A 17,624-nucleotide genomic window follows, 5' to 3' on the forward strand; every position below is an offset into this window, starting at 1 on the left:
GACTCTGGCCTCTAAAGCCTGCATATAGATTTAAATCTATAATAGTTGTTTATTCAGTCAGGTCCATACATATTTGGACAGTAACATAATTGTCATAATTTTGGCTCTGTATGTCACCACAATGGATTTGAAATAAAGCAATCATTATGTGATTGAAGTGTAGACTTTCAGCTTTACTTTAAGGGGTTTTCCAATATCATCATATAAGCTGTTTAGGAATCACAGGAATTTGTCTGCATATAACCCCCCAATTTCCAGGGGTTCAAAAGTATATGGGTATTTGAATGACGAGCTGTTCCATAGCCAGGTGTGAGCAGGTTCCTCATTATTTATTAAACAGGTAAAAGGTTTGGAATTGATTTCAAGTGTGAAATTTGCATTTGGAAGCTGTCACTGTGAACTTTCAATATGAGGTCCAAAGAGCTGTCCATGCAAGTAAAAACAGTTCATCATTAGACCGAGAAAATAAAACAAACCCGTTAAAGTGGTAGCAGAAAAATGAGGTGTGGTCACATCAGCCATTTGGTAAATTCTTAAAAAGAAGGAACACACTGGTGAACTCAGCAACACCAGAAGGTCTGGAAAAACACAGAAGACAACTGTGCAGGATGATTGCATAATTCTGTCTTTGGTGAAGAAGAACCCCTTTGCAACATTTAGCCAAACTAAAAACACAGGTAGACCAATCATTGGCAAAGTCTACAATCAAGAGAAGATTTCATGAAAGTAAAGACATCTGGTTTACCACAAGGTGCAAACCACTGGAAAACCTCAAACAACACAAACAATACATCAAGCAATATAACCTCAAGCAAGGAAGGACAGGTTAGACTTTTCCAGAAAATATTTTTTTAAAGCTTTTCCTGTTCTTTAACATTTTTTGGACAAAGGAAACTAAGATAAATATGTACCAGAATGATGGAAAGAGAAGAGTGTGGAGAAGAGAAGAAATGGCTCATAATCCGATGAATACCACATCATCTGTGAAACATGGCAGACGCAGTTTTATGGCATGATCATGCATGGCTGCTAATAGAGGTCAGTCAATAGTGTTTATTGGTGATATGACAGCTGGCAGAAGTAGCAGGATGATTTCTAAAGTGCACAGGGCTATACAGTATAGTCTGCTCGGATTCAGATAAATGCCGCAAAACTGATAGGACAATGCTTCATAGTACAGATGGACAAAGTGTTAAAACATATTGTGAAAGCAAACCAAAGGCTGTTTAAAGCAAAGAAGAGGCCTGGCAAAGCAACACTAGGGTGGAAACCCAGCACTTTCAGATGGGCTTGGGTTCCAGACCTCAGGCAGTCATTGATTGTAAAGGATTTTCAACCAAGTATTGAAAATGATTATTATACAGTATTTATGATTATGTTTTTTTGTCCAAAAAGTTTTGAGCCCCTGAAAATAGGGGGACTATGTATAAATGTGTCTGTCTTTTCTAAACAGCTCATACAATATTTTTGTTAAACCTCTTGAATTAAAGCTGAAAGACTATATTTCAATCACATCTTGATTGCTTTGTTTCAAATCCATTGTGGTGATGTATAGAGCAAAATGAAAATTTTGTCACTCTCCATATATTTATAGACCTAACTGTATATTTTACACTATTTACTCATCGTGACCATACTAAGTTTTGCCATCTCGTTACAAAAATAAATGCATAAAATGCGAAATCTTTGCAACCATAATGAACTTTTCAGATTATTTTTAGTGTATACCTCTTCATACTTACAGCTCATGGTGATGTTATGCCCTGTACACAACTTTACAAGATGAAAGGTAACATCTACTGAGAGGCCTACCAATCAGATGGTCTTAGTTTAACTGGGCATCTTTGACATGAGATGATATGAACAATTCAGAGTTGACATCTTCAACTGTGGGGCTCATCCAAGTCGTGATAGACTAGCATTCCTATACCTTAGTTTTATCGCTTTTCCAGGTTTACTGTATGTCCCATCTAATTAAGTTTATTCAGAGGTAAATAGGAGACCAACTCACTTATTCATGGGTATGCTTGATAACACAGCACGTCTGTATATATGCACAAATGTATTTATATAAATGCAGACACCCATCTATATATATACAATTCTAAGGACTGTGTGTCTGCCTTGCAAAAACTTGCACACTCCTGGGCCTTGCAGCTTGACCTTGGTGTCAATTGAGAGCTTATGTCATGATGTGTGTAATACAACCAATGAATTGGTTATGTGGGGCACCCCAACAAGTGGAAGGTGCTGCAGCACACCATCACTGTAAGGAAACTAGCAGCCATGCACGCTGTCATGCACATGTGAGTAGGAGGACGTTGTATGGACCAAGCGAAGGTAATTCCATGCCAGGCCAGGGGGTGGCCATGTGCACTAAACCTTCTCCTGTTATCGCTGCAGACCAGCCATGGGAAAACCTGTCTGACTCATCGCTGAAGATGTCACTTCAGGCTCTGGCACCTAGGTTGACGTTACTTCCGGTTCCAGTGCCCAGGCTGACCTCACTTCCAGCTCCGGCGCCTATGATGATATCAGAAGAAAATCACTTCTGGTCTTATCAGTTAAAACCGCCATCTTCCCAAACCTCAAACAATTCATGTCTAGACTCCAACAGAGACACTTCTGTCTACAAAACAGAAGTGCCCATTGCATCCCATTGCAACCAGGGATAATATATGGGTGGTTGCCCCAAACCTTTTTAAGTGTGTCAAGTCTGATCCTTTCAGAACATCTAGAACGTGAAGTACATTTTACAGACCAACTTATCATTTGCACTGCAAGAGCTGCTGCGCATGCACCCGGGCCTGAAATGTCAAGTACATTCCACAAGCTAACCAAAAGCCATACACTCCAAATCAAAGAGCACATACAAAAGCAAGAGATCAACCACATGAAACAAACATCAAATACAATTATTACAAAGCTGTGTACAGTGGTTTGCCAAGGATCATTTCACCTTGAATGAATGGTACTTTAAAGATTTTGTTTAAAATGAAAAAAATCAGCCTGTGTCAAAAAAAAAATGTAACTAAATTTCAAATTAATCTTATTATTTAATCATAAGTGCCTGATATTTAAAAGTATCAAAAAGATTGATTCTTCAGTATCAAAGTATTGTATGCAATTATGGTCTCTTGGGCCATGTGTTGGCTGTTCCACTCCAAAGTCTTAGAGACAGCTCTTGTAGGCTGATGGGCTTTGTGTTTGCCTCTTAATCTGCATCTTCAACTTTACATTATGATGACTAGACATGTCTGCTTCATGCTTGGGGCACATCAAAATTAGGATTAATCCACACACCTCTACACCATATCCAACAAGTTAAACAATGCATGCATGGCACAACATTCAGATGCATTTGGAGAGTTGGTTAGCATAAAATATGCTAACCATATGTACATAAAATATATTTTTAATATCATTTCACAATGTCATATGTCTGAAACTGCTTTCAAAGACATTAGATTCCAGCTCAAGCAATGAAAAGATTCATGGACTATTGTTACTTGTTGTTGCATGTGGAGGGTCTGTGGCTAATTGTAGTTAAAACTTCTTAAGCACAAATTTTTTCAAAGAAGTACCACTGGAGATTTAAAATCTGTGCTGAATTCTCGAGATAAAATAGAGGGCTGCATTTGAGCATGATATATAGCAGATTATTGTGGCACTTTGCCGATGAATTACAGTGTCGGGGAAATACTGAATCATCATGATCTTTAGATCAGTGTTTCTCAAACTTTGGGGTGTTACGACCCAATTTTTCATATGCCAGAATGTTTGAAAACCTCTGTGAAATAAGCACGATTGTTTGTGCTGATGGAATGGGGTGGTCCCCCTCAGTGAATCGAGTGCAATCACAAAAGCTTGATTCATCTAATGCTCTGTGTAATCACCAGAGCATTAAATGAATCAAGTGCATTTGGCATTACTTGTCCTTATCTATCTATCTATCTATCTATCTATCTATCTATCTATCTATCTATCTATCTATCTATCTATCTATCTATCTATCTATCTATCTATCTATCTATCTATCTATCTATCTATCTATCTATCTATCTATCTATCTATCTATCTATCTATCTATCTATTGGTGAATTCAGTATGATTGTCAGTGCCATCCTGGAGTATCTGTAGTTCACCAACAATGCTACTATTGTGAATCAGCGCAATCATCTGAGTGGTGGGGGAGGTTTGCCCGGGGTCGGCCATGACCCACCTGCAATGCCACTGTACTCACTAATGGCCTACAGTTTGGGAAATGCTGCTCTAGACAATGCAGCTGTGAGGTTGTTTTTAGTGTAAAGGAAATACTGAGTACTAGTTTGATCACTGGAACATAAAGCATCACTGAGTCATCTTTCATACATTTCTATATAATTTAACTTACTTTTATTTTAAACTTTTATGAACATGAATATCATGTCACATACATGCTTCGATTTCAGGGTATAGGAGAAGTGATCTACCATGACTAAGGTTTGCACAAAATGCTCTGGAGCCCCAGAGAAATGGTCAGTATAAGGGAGGAGCAGAATCCAGGCTGTTACCTTATAACAAGGCTTACACCTATATTCTGGTACAGTAGAGAAGGTACTTACCTTGTATGGTGATTAATAAATAAATAATATTATTACTACTGTATACCTTTCTTATATGGTAATACTCTGTTATCTAACCCCACCTGCATCTGACTCAACAACAACAACATTTATTTATATAGCACGTTTTAATTCAAATGGCGTAGCTCAAAGTGCTTTACAAGATGAAGAAAGAAAAGTTTATAAATATATATATATATATATATATATATATATATATATATATATATATATATATATATATATATCTATATATATATATTGTGGCAGGTGGCCGGGTGTGGTCATCAGCCGCCTGCCTATTTAAGGGGCCGCCTCCCTTCAATCAAGGCTGGAGTCGGGTGAGGAGGTGGACGAGGTCGGGAGAGGAGGCGGTGAGGAGAGGCCTGACATGTGTGTGTGAAAAGAGAGAGAGAGATGGCTGGGGAAGAATCCGGGACAAAGAGAGGTGGCTAAGTAAAGCCTGGACTTTGGGAGACTGTGGGGGTTTGGTGGTGGTGCACTTAGTGACTGTATATATTAGAGACTGTGAATAAATGTGTGGTGATGGCTGAAAACGTGTCTGCCTGCCTATGTCCGGGCCATACCCTTTCACAATATATATATATATAAATAAGATTAGGTAATAATAAGTAACAAAGAATAAAATAGGGCCCAATGGCCAGAAGGACAGGAGAAAAAAAAAAAAACCTTCAGAGGGTTGGAGAAAAAAAAATCTGCAGGGGTTCCAAGGCCACGAAACAGCCCACCCCATTGGGCAAAGGTTGACTCCACCTTGTCCTGTGTCGTTCAGCAAGGTGAACTTGTTTCACTGAGCACAACTGCAGACATTTCACTGTTTTGACAGCAAGAGTGGATGTTATACGTACATATACATACATATATACACATATACATATATATACATACATATATATACATATATATACACATATACGTTCATATATATATACACATATACATATATATATATACATATATACACATACATACATATATATACATATATGCACATATACATGCATATATATATATATACACATATACATACATATATATATATACATACAGTATATACACATATACATACATATATACTGTATACACAAATATATATATATACACACACACACACACACACACATACACACATATATATATATATATATATATATATATATATATATATATATATATATATATATATATATAATTTATTAAAAATATGTTAAAATAGGAGGAAAAAACTAAAAATACCTGGAGGATATATTATAACACCTAATAAGAAAGACCACAAGAAGAGTTCCCTACAGGACTTTGGTAGAGTTAGGTAAAGGTGCCCTACAGGTTGACCAGAGTGTCATGCAGAAGGCATTGTTTATGATAGCCAGCAGTTTGGTTGACATCTTTCTCTATACTACAGCCTCCAGAGAGCCCAAGGTAATGCCAGACTAGGACCAGGCTTACTCATTAACTCCTGTTCTCTGGCTGCTTCTCCAGCTCACCCCAGCATAAATGAGGCCACATGCAACGACAGGCTGACGGAACACATGCAGAAATGTTCTGCTCATATCACCTCATGAAATACAGTTGATTTGTCATTCTTGTTAATGTTTTCCACCAGTTTCAAATTTGAGCTAATGTGTACTCCCAGGTACTTAAATACCTGCAGCATCTTCCATAACGACAAAGTAGCTTACGTCTGAATCCCAGCTGTCACTGTTTGTGTTGTATTTGTTCATTCTCTTTGTGTCGGTGTGGTTTTTATTTTTTTCCTCTGGGTTTGGAGAGTACAAATTCTCCCTTTGTCAGTGAAGAAAGATTTCAATAATACTCCAGCTGTTACCCTGTATGTCAAATATGTGTTTGTCAAATTCCTTGACAACTATCTAAGGTTGATTTCTGCTTTGTGCCCAATATGCTGATTCATGCTCCTGGTCTCATAGCCATAACATTAAAAATGTGAGCTCAGTAAATGGGTGGATGTGTTGAATTGAACATGGGGTACACTATATTTAACTAACAAGTCACTGAAATTTGACTTTGATATAAGAAAAAGAATAATGTATAAATGGAATAATGATTTGTTCAGCACTAAACCTTTTTAACTGTCAAGATTAGTTTATCCTGACTGCTTTTACTTGCAGTGTGAAACTATAAGAGAAAAGCTAAAAGTCTATTGTGAACTGGGCTGGGAGTGTAGGTATGTGCATGAATTTGCTTTATGACTGACTGGTGTCTCATCCAGGTTTATTCGTGTCTACTTTTTGATGTGGTTGGGATGGACTCAGGCCTACACAGTCATGAACTGGATTAAGCAGATTGGACAGATGGACTGCTTAGGCAAAAAATGGTAGTCTTCTTCACCTTCTTGGGTTTTTAGGAATGGCTGTAGTTCTTTTTTAAAAGAGGCCATGAAATTTAATATGACTCAGTCAAACAAAATGTTTCAGCCCCCTACCAGCTGCCTTCTTTTTATTTTCTAAGGTAAGACACTGACTATATAAAGAGGCCCTTCACTCTCTCTTTGGTACAAGCTAGTTAATTTTTCCATTTATTAAATACAGATAGTGTGAGATTTGATATGAAGGAGGCATGATTCATTTAGCAATAAAAAAATGAATTTATATTCTTAACTGTTAAAACAATTCTTCCATTAATATACACATCAGCATCTACCAAGCTGACATGCCTCTGCTAACAATTCCATCCTGCATGCAGAAAATTTTACACTTACATTTATATTACTCTTTCTAATCACATTTGGCAGCGTCTGTAGATGCTGAGTGTCTGTGACCATTCAAACTCCCATTGCCAGATGCTGCACACAGAAGCACACATTTAGAAGACAGTAACATGAAGGACTGCTCTGCCTTCCAAATATTTATTTTTCTGCCTGGCCTTTTATGCTTCTCAGATCATTTAAATGCTAAGTAACTTGTCCCAGTGGATTTCAGTTATTTTGTACTGCTATCCTAGGAGTATGCTTCAAAACTGGATTTTCACTTGTAAAAGTTAATTATAAATGCCTGCTTACAATATTCATATGAATAAATCCATTGAGCCCAATGTTTAAGCTATTACAACATTCAATTCTGAGTTTTTTCCTCTAATAGAAAAATATGAAGTGAAATCTTTCAAATAGTGTACGTGGTTGGATAATCATCTTATTTCTTATCTTGTTTTTCATTGAGTGTGTGTTTGATGATGAGTTCATCCATCAACCCATCCATTATCAAAACCACTTAATCCAGTTCAGGGCTGCAGCAGACTGAAGCCTACCTTGATAATATAAGGTGCAGTGGAAGAACTAACAAATAAGATAAGTACAATATTTTTAAATTGTTATATGTATAAAAGGAAGCATGGTGGAGCAGTGACTTAAGCTGCTACCTCACAAATCCCACATCCCCAGAGAAAAACAGGTTAGACTAATCAGAGAGTTTAAGTGGGCCCCTTATTACCAAGTCCCGATATGGACTGGAACCTTGTGCTGGACTGGTCCCTGTCTTGCCCTTGAAAATGCCAGGAAAAGTTCTCACTCCTATGACCCTGAATTGGATTAAGCAGATATGAGAATTTTATGTTATGCTGCATAAACATATTACTCCGAGTCAAACAGCAGACTGTTTTCAATAGGAATCAAAATAATTTAAATCTCTAAGTTAGATGGTGGTAAATGTTTAAAACTAACTTTTTTATCTAACCTATTTTGCAGTTTGGGTACACAGTGGTTTAGCATTTCTGCCTCACAAATCAAAGATCCTTGGTTTGAATCCTGCACCTGGTTGCTGTCTCCGTGAAGCGTCTCTGGGGGATATCCTCTTGGGTACTTTATTCTTTCAAGAAAATTGTCCTTATTGTGTGTGTGGCCCCTGTAATGGACTAGTGCCTGATCCAGAGTTAGTTCCTGCCCTTGCACCCAAGGCTGCCAGGATAGTCTCTGACCAACCATAACCCTAAACAGACTGAAACATTATATGATTATGAATTTTTTTTATTTCATAAGGTATCCCCTTAAGTGGTGCTGGGGCTAAAATTAACCTGTGAATTGAATGCCAATTATGGCTCTGCAATGAAAAGTTCTTTCTGTGATTGTGCATTTGTCCTTTCTACAGCACCACTTTCTCCACAGCTATTCTTCATATGCTGCTGTAGTTTTGGTTAAACAAGTTGATAATTGCTATGTTACTTGTTTTTTGGTCATTTTAAGCTTAACATTCTGTGAAACCGAACAACAAATTGGGATACTGGTTAACAGTCTTATCTCACAACTTCAGCAACCTTGGATTGATTTCCTGCCCAGTGACTGTCAAAGTGCACCTTGCACATTATCCCATTTCCATGCGACACCAGCTTTCTCTAACATCTGAAAGATGTTCATGTTATGTCACTTTGTAACTCTAACTTGGCTCTGTGTGTGTGAGTTTAGATGTGTGAGAGTATCCTGTGATGGACTAGCAATTCATTTAGTGTTGGTTCCTAACTTGCACTAGTGTTGATGGGATAGGCTATTGCTCAATTCTGACCCACAAGCTTGGATAATGGATTATAAAATCAACTTCACAAATCTATCAATTAAATTAATTTTATCCATTTCTCCTAGGTCAACAAGATTTTCAGCACTTTTCTTGAGATGAAAAATCACTTTAGGAAATAAACTTTAATTGATGTTGTTATTGGGTTTAGTACAGTTATAAAGCTGCCTTTCATTAATTCGGCTTGCTAAGTTATTTATCAAATTTAATTGAAATCCTGATCAGAAGAGACAACTACGCCTTCAACACAATCCAACCTCTGCTCCTTAGGGACAAGCTGACAGAGATGGGATTAGATTCATACCTAGTGGCATGGATCGTGGACTATCTTAAAGGCAGACCTCAGTATGTGCGTCTTGGGAACTGCACATCTGACATTGTGGTCAGCAACACAGGAGCGCCACAAGGGACTGTACTTTCTCCGGTCCTGTTCAGCCTATATACATCGGACTTCCAATACAACTCGGAGTCCTGCCATGGGCAAAAGTTCGCTGATGACACTGCTATCGTGGGCTGTATCAGGAATGGGCTGGAGGAGGAGTATAGGGACCTAATCAATGACTTTGTTAAATGGTCCGACTCAAACCACCTACACCTGAACACCAGCAAAACCAAGGAGCTGGTGGTGGATTTTAGGAGGCCCAGACCCCTCATAGACCCAGTGATCATCAAAGGTGACTGTGTGCAGATGGTGCAGACCTATAAATATCTGGGAGTGCAGCTGGATGATAAATTAGACTGGACTGCCAATACTGATGCGCTGTGCAAGAAAGGACAAAGCCGGTTATACTTCCTTAGAAGGCTGGCTTCCTTCAACATCTGCAATAAGATGCTGCAGATGTTCTATCAAACAGTTGTGGCGAGCGCCCTCTTCTACGCAGTGGTGTGCTGGGGAGGCAGCATTAAGAGGAAAGACGCCTCACGCCTGGACAAACTGGTGAGGAAGGCAGGCTCTATTGTTGGCATGGAGCTGGACAGTTTAACATCTGTGGCAGAGCGAAGGGCGCTCAGCAGGCTCCTATCAATTATGGAGAATCCACTGCATCCACTAAATAATGTCATCTCCAGACAGAAGAGCAGCTTCAGCGACAGACTGCTGTCACTGTCCTGCTCCACAGACAGATTGAGGAGATCGTTCCTCCCCCAAACTATGCGACTCTTTAATTCCACCAGGGGGGGTAAACGTTAATATTTAACATTATACATAGTTATTGTCTGTTTTTTTCACCTGTATTATTATCATTCTTTAATTTAATATTATTTATTGTATCAGTATGCTGCTGCTGAAGAATGTGAATTTCCCATCGGGATTAATAAAGTATCTATCTATCTATCTATCTATCTATCTATCTATCTATCTATCTATCTATCTATCTATCTATCTATCTATCTATCTATCTATCTATCTATCTATCTATCTATCTATCTATCTATCTATCTATCTATCTATCTATCTACTAAATAAAACATGTAACTATTACTACTAAAAGAATAATACAATCTACTTTTGTTAAACTTTTTTGAAAGTTAATGAATTACCTGGCAACAGATTATGACATTTTTTTTTGTATTTTTCTTTTAAACCAAAACAAATTCTGTTCTGCCCTATATTTGTTTATTAATTGCTTCTGACTTGGTAAATGGTTGTATTTTACATTTAGAATTTTTTTACAGTGTAATTTTTATTAAATTTTAATTTAGAAACAAATAACAATCTTTACAACCAATCAAACTTAACAAAACCAAAATTCAACCCCAACCACAAGAAAGAAAGAGAGGACAACCAGCCAATAAAGAAAATCTTGGAAGCAGCAAGGAAGGAAGAGTATCCTTTTCCCCAGTATGGAAGATTATTCTAAAATGCTATTGATTTAGATCCTGCCATATTTTTAAAAAGTTTTGAACAGATCATCTGAGTGAGAATTTGATTTTTTCCAATTCCAAATAGTATAGAACATCAGTTACCCACTGACTTAAAGGTGGTGGGTTGGGATTCTTCCAGTTGAGCAAGATAAGGCTGAGGTAAAGGCAATTACGATATATTTGTCCTTCTCCACTTTAAGCCCATCTGGGAGTACACTGAATACAGCTGTTAATGGGTTAGTAGGGATTGTAACACCACAACATTTGTGACATGCTCTATGATAGGCTTTCAAAGATTTCTATCCAAAATTATGTTAATTTGATGCACACCCATAACATTATGAATTCCAATGATTGTTCTTTAATACAAATGCATTTAAGAAAATCAATTTAAAATGTCTAAAATAAGAGTCACCCATACCACTTACATAATGTGATCAAACATATATCCAATCAATCAGTTTTTAATAGGTGGAGGCAGATATTCTGGTGAATATTAGTATTGTCCCTTGTCAAAAAAAGAGAGAAAAAGATGAAAACATGAATCAAGACCCCAGAATGTGGTCTCAAAGGATAAATGGTAGTTAGTCTCCCACAGTTGAAAATACAAGAAGCACAGTTCAATGAATGAAGCATTGTTCTGTCTCTGGAAAGGTAAGACTGCATCACCAAGGCTGGTGAGCGATGCTGCCACTTCTCTACAAAGGAATGGAGTTAACATTTTTGGCAACAATTTAGTTCAGGTACTGCAAAAATGCACATCCTGTACATTTAAACTTATGTAGCAAGACCTTAACAAAGGCTTCTTTTGGTCATAATACGCTTATAAAGCAAAGTTGTCATTCATTGGCACAATATGGCCTACTATAATAACTTTACTTTGTAACAGTCTGAAGTGGCTTAAGTGAGACATATATCTCTTGATATTGCATGCTTCATTATGTGACCTGTGAATCCTTCATATTCATAAGTCTTTTTACCAGCATATGAAATGCCACACTGCACAGAGATGAATAATCTAATTACTGATGCTTAACCTTTGTTAAAGTCTTATTGCCTAAGAGTATATGGGTAATAGATGCATTTTTACAGTACCTAAAATAAAGGGCTACCAAATATTCCCTGTGTTTATGTGCACTTTCCTTTAGGTATTTCAGGTTTTTCTCCCATAACCCAAAATTCGACCTAATTGACAAATCTACATTGGCTCAATTTGTGCAGTGTGTTTTAGGATTCTTCCAGTTGAGCACTTAATGGCACCCCATCCAGAGACTGACTACCACCTTCAACCCAGTGCTGCTTGAACAGAGACACAGGCCCTGTGAATAAAAAATATTAGATTTGTCTCCCTAGCCACTCAGTGGTTGTAAATAATCCCCAGAGAGAAAAAGCAGGTCCTTGCTGTTTGCTGTCAAGATCTACAAGTACAGCAGCAATCCAGAAGCCTGACCCTTTAACTGTTTGCTAAAACGTTGAATTACCAGAATAACAGGAGCAAGTCTGAAAGTCCCACACTTCAAGAGGATGTCCACAACCACAGAAGGTACTCTAGATAGCCTTAATGTAAAACCCTACTGTCCTTTAAGTGGTCACCATCACCAGAGTTGTGCAAGGATGATGCCAGGATGATGAGGAAGAAGGCCAAACAGAGTGTGACAAAGACAGAATCTGGAGGTGAGAAACAGGGAAAGGAAAGGGAAAACAGGCTAGCTACCCGCTCATTAAGACTGCATGTCTTTGAGATGTAGGTTCTCATGTGTATGTCTTCTGTTTATTGTTGTAATAATAATACTAGTGACTGAAAACCAGAGTATCCATGGGAAAGTGTTGGGCTTGATGATCAAACAGAAGTGATTCTCAGTGACTAGAAGCTGCAAAGCCTTTGACTGCTAACACCATAATTTACGAGATGCAGTAAGCCATTCATTTATGTTTACCTTTTATTTTTTATATCTTAGTACACTAATGATTTAGATTTCCTCTGTGTCTGCTTTATTCTATCTGCTTAAATTTTGTTGCCTTCACGTCATACTATATTAAAATAAAATGTCATTACATTGCCAATGCAGGATGTGTTTCTTGCTTTCAGACTCTCTACTGTTCATGATGTCTTAATGGTCTTTTTTGTAATTCTTGCATATTTTCTGCATCTTTTTGTAGTATCTCTTAAAACAGACAGCATTATAAACAGGAGTTACATTAGCAAAGTGTATTGTTTACTTGTACTTCAGAATGGTCAATTTCTTATCTAACCAGTTCAGAATAGTAAAGCTAAATACATAAATGTTAAAATGCCAAAAAAAATAAAATTTCAAATATTGAAAATGCCTGTTTTGCTTGGGTTCAGAAATGGTATCAGTTGAAGAATGTTTATTATTCTTCTTTTTAGCTTTTACATTTTTTCTTACATTGAAATTGTGATAAAAACTATTTTGCATTCTGATTCTGTCTGAAAACTAAATCAGCTCTGGGCTAAGTGGAGGCATGTTTCTTTTAAATGTGTTACCGGTGTTCCCTTTAACACACTGTAAATGTAACTTACCGCCCATGGTTTATTGCTTCAAGGAGACAGGATAAAGCAAAGCTGCTTTCTTGGACTGGTAGGGATTTTACTAGACTTTCAACATTAAAATGTCACACTTTAAAATGCTATAAATTCACTTATAAAGTTTTGGTTTTTCTACTTGACTTCTTAAAATATCTAAAAACAGGATAGGCTATTTATTGTGATACAAATTAGTTGTAGCCATTGTGGCTTCTAACCAAAAGCTAAAATTTAAAAATGTATATTAATGTAAACCAGTATGATACAATTTCAAATGAAAGTAATATTTCATATAAGATCTTCATGTAAATAATATCCTTGTTATTCTGGCAAGCAACTTCAGTATTACTCTATATATTATCACATAAAAAATATGGAAGATTTACAACTTTGGCTGCATAATTGTGCAATCATTTTCAAATGTATCCTTATTTCTCTTTACACACAAACTAACACACACAGATAGACAGATAATAACTTTTCATTTTTCTGTTTAGGGCTAATTTTAGTAGTATTTTAGTAATACAAATTTAACAAGTTTGAAAAGTTTTTGAACACTTATTTTAAAATAAATAGAAACACAACAAAGAATAATTATACATTGTTATTACAAATAAATAAATAAATACATTCACATGTGTGCGTTTGTTACCTAAAGGGTTTTACATATACTTTGTAGATGTATATCATTGGATTAGTTTATTATAAAACATACTAATCAGATTATTACAGTAGTAGGTAAAACTTCTGAAAACTTTTCTAAAGGATTTAATGAATATAAATATCAAACATTAAAGCACTGCAACGTTGTCCAAAGGTTTATCCAATGGTAACATTCATTAAAGACACATATGTAAATGAGAAATAATTTTGTCCAATGGGTACATATTAACATTTGAGCCTCATCTTAAGAAAAATATTGTATATTGGGGGAATATTGTAATTTAGAACTTAATTTCCTACTCTATAGATAGATAGATAGATAGATAGATAGATAGATAGATAGATAGATAGATAGATAGATAGATAGATAGATAGATAGATAGATAGATAGATAGATAGATAGATAGATAGTCAACTTGTGGTTTAGCAAAAAGTATTACAGACTATGTTGTTATACCTTGCAAGCATTTGAAGTCTACATTTCAAGTCTAGTTTTATGTAGGCAGAAATTAACTTAAAATGCTTTCATGCGATATAATATGTGTTATGCGGTATATCAACAGATATATAATTGGATAAGTAATATCAGTTATCTTACTCAGATCGAGTCCTAGGTTTCCTAGAGTGTAACATATTTGAAGTTTATTTGTGATGGTGGATTACAATACATCTATAGCTTAAACTTTTTTGTCCACGTGTATAGTCGCCAGATAAAGAAATAGAACAGATTTGAAACTAATTTAGTACAGATTACTTATGTAATATCAGGGGACTTTGTAATATCCAACGAAACCTTAGCAGCCATACTATTCAGGACTGTGCAGAGACGCGCTCAGACTTCTCCGCATCAATATATCCAACACCTTGGCCCTTCCCAGTTTTTTTTTTTTTTACCTTCCATTTTTGCACATAATTTTTGAACAAGGGTATGCTAAATCCCGCTCAGCATCCATCTGTCATTCAAACAGTGTCTAATCGCAATATCTTGTCATTACTGCAAAGTGTCACTCCTTTCCAAACTAATTCACTTTTCTCCGGGCGAGCCTCTAAAAATCCCTCAAGTGTCTTTGCGTGTTTGTGTTCATCCACTGCTCGCTCAATTCACACTCGCAGACTCAAAGAGCGCTTTCTGTTATCTTAACTACAAAGCTCTGGAATTAAAAAATGCCTGCCCACACGTTATTGAAAAGGTGACTGTTTTATTCATAAGACGAAATTATTGTTAATACAATGACTTAAGACGCTTGATTTCCGAAACTTAAATATTAAAGCGTTGCCTTTAATTTCCCCAGCAGCTAGCATTAAAGCACCCGCTGACTTGAGGACTTGATTCTAGTTAGCAGTCGTTCAGCATATAATTTTCCCTTAACAAAGATTTTAGTTTATAAGTACGGAAATATTTTATTTTCAGCATGAAGCAATAAGCCGTCAAACCAAATGAAAATAAAGACACCAAGAAGACCCTTTCTCCCCGTCTTTTTAATACAAAAGCTTGATTGCAAACAGAGAAATATAAAGATGTGGCATTAAACTTACCCGATTCCCTCTAGTTTTACTGTTCGGGCTGAGCTTGTTGATTTCATCGAAATATTTCCATAGGTCAGTACATATTGTGATTATATTTCATTGCAGAATAATGTAATGGAATTTATAGGCATCTTTCTTCTTACAGCACCTGGCCACAAGTGGACAGCCAGCTGCAAGACATCATGTAGTTCTACAGTAATTCACAGAAGTGTGCGATTTTAATGTACATTTCCGTAGAAGTATTTCCTTGGGTTTAAGTTGAATTCCAGCAATAGTCTCAAGCAGCTCCGTTTAAAATGCATTTAACTAGGTTTCACTTTTTTTCTCACGGCTTTGCTTGCTCCTAATATATCCTCTCTTTCTCGAAGATCCACTTAGTTCATAATTTTGGATGTACAACCAACTTGGAATCGTGTGATCAGAAAAGCTTCGGGCAGCAGCGTGCCTCCGAGTTTTGTCTCCCTCCCGGCGCCTCTTCTGCCTCTCTCTTTACCCCCCTCACGTCGAACCTGTATAACTGCATGGGGTAATAAGTCTCCCCCTTCACACACACATGCACGCTGAGACATAACCCACTCTCACACACACAAGCACACACCTCCCTCCCTCCTTCCCCTCGAAGTGCTCTGCAATGTGGAAATGCCCCCCTCCCCCAAGCCGCTCCAGATCTCCACCGCTGAGAGAGTTTCCTCACATCGCTATATTGCTCGCGTCCACGAGGCACATCCAGTAAGCAGAAGCTGAAGAAGAAGGAAGGAGGGGGGGAAAGGTCGCTGTTCTTCAGCACCACGAGTCTGTCAAACAGAAGACGTGTGCTTCACAAATGATTCCAGATCACCTTGCCTTTTGACTGCACTTCAGAGAAGAGCGATGCCAAGCACTCTCATGGCCAAAGCGTGTTTTATTTTTTACTTTTAGAATGAGCATTAGACCTTACATACAGTGGCATGAAAAGAACATCTTCTTCCATAACAATATCTAACGCCGCCTTGTGGTTAAATAGAAGCATACTAGCTGCTATTTAGCAGAACTGTTTCAATTTCTCAGAATAAGGCGGGCATGGAAGTTAATCGGCATTTTAAAGCGCTCTTTCAATAGTGAATGCAGGCATGAATGTGGCGAAAAAGGCAAATGCTACATACGAATTAAAACTATAGAAACATCGATGATGCAACGAACTGTAGAATCGAACAAAGACTGAAACTGGGGGTGTTTATGCCGAGGCTGCGTCCAAAAGTTCAGGAGCACTCTGCACATCAAAAGCGAAGTCAAGACAATCGCGGAAGGGTTAAGTGTACCGATCTCTTTACCCGTCTATTGTGTGTCAACTCTAACACCCTCATCTGCAGGTAGAAGGCTTTGGAATAATTTCCATTCAAATATTCCCAATTGCAATTACTTGTTCTATGTGTTTGTTTTAAGACATTAATCAGTGATTTTTTTCATAATAAAAAGGATACCAGTCTGTCTGAATTGTGGTAATCCGATAAAACAGCATAATACAGCATTAACAGTGGATCACAACCTTTCCCAGTACAGGAACGTCGAGAGAATGAGCCTACCCCAAAAACAGCGATGCTTTGGCATAGCAGGAGCCCACAACAGCCTGATGGGGGCATGCAGATAAGAAAGGCTTAAAAAATCTTTTTGTATTTAATTACTATATACAAATAATTTAGCAATTTCTGGTGAAACATACGGTATTAGCAGAAAATAGTGTGTCTTCACCCTGAGTAAATGCAAATAATTTTGTATTAACTCTTAAATATGTGAAATATGGAAGATGTTACTTTTATCTCATCATAATATCTTTATAATAATGATATGGTTTAAGTAAGAAATTTAAAACAATTTAAACATTGCATAGATCCAATAAAGCTGATA

The 17,624-nt window shown here is 37.0% G+C and overlaps 1 protein-coding gene across 1 annotated transcript in view; it reads right to left on the minus strand.

Annotated features, from left to right (window-relative positions):
• The window catches only part of il1rapl2 (interleukin 1 receptor accessory protein-like 2), a 1,145,651-nt gene extending 1,128,697 nt beyond the window's left edge, over window positions 1–16,954 (minus strand). Inside the window, exon 1 of the mRNA XM_051935188.1 lies at window positions 15,750–16,954. The gene's annotated coding sequence lies outside the window, so the exon portion shown is untranslated. The remainder of the gene's footprint in view (window positions 1–15,749) is intronic.
• Window positions 16,955–17,624: the final 670 nt, after the last annotated feature.

The sequence above is a fragment of the Erpetoichthys calabaricus genome, chromosome 12, assembly GCF_900747795.2.
Source record: "Erpetoichthys calabaricus chromosome 12, fErpCal1.3, whole genome shotgun sequence".
NCBI classification, from domain to species: Eukaryota; Metazoa; Chordata; class Cladistia; order Polypteriformes; family Polypteridae; genus Erpetoichthys; species Erpetoichthys calabaricus.